This window comes from Plasmopara halstedii (genome assembly GCF_900000015.1).
Source record: "Plasmopara halstedii genome assembly, contig: Scaffold_323, whole genome shotgun sequence".
Taxonomy (NCBI): domain Eukaryota; phylum Oomycota; class Peronosporomycetes; order Peronosporales; family Peronosporaceae; genus Plasmopara; species Plasmopara halstedii.
The window spans coordinates 1,177,269-1,177,881 of record NW_020187244.1 but is presented as its reverse complement, the minus strand read 5'-3'; positions in this window follow the sequence as shown (position 1 = coordinate 1,177,881).

The window sequence follows — 613 nt, the reverse complement described above, 5'->3', positions numbered from 1 at the left end:
CCAGTCTAAGACTAGACAGCGTTCCACGCTATCAATGTCAAGGAGCTTGACTTCAAGGACCACAGGGACATTCGGGGCCGTGACACGTGTCTCCATCGCTTGGCGAACAGTGACGATGTGACCCAACCGCGCTTTCAGCGCCTCAGCATACAGCTGACCTCCTTCTATCGTGAAGCGCCGAAATAATTGCCCGACGCCCCGGAATTGATGAGAATCTTCCTTGGCTTCTCGAAGCCCTTTACTGTCGCCTCCACAACCAGCAAGCCCAGCTTTCACACACGTTCCGTGTTCAAGAGCCCGGAGCTCTTCGGGGCTGGGCCTTGTTGACCTCTACCTCCCTGAGGCTTAACAAAACTCAGTTCTTCCCCAGTAGGTCGCCCCGTGCCAGGGTAGTGTCGTTTCCCCGCGACGAACCAGACTGGTAGGAATTGGGGCGATGGTTCGAAGAACCTTGACGCGCCTTGCTCAGGGGGCAACCGCTCCGAAGGTGACGGGTGCCTCCACAGACAAAACACTGTCGTATGTTTGTGTGCTGCCCGGCAGCTCGGAGCTCTTCTCCCTCGCCCTCAGCATAGTGAGATCCATGGCACAGGCCCGCTCGACGAGCTGTTGA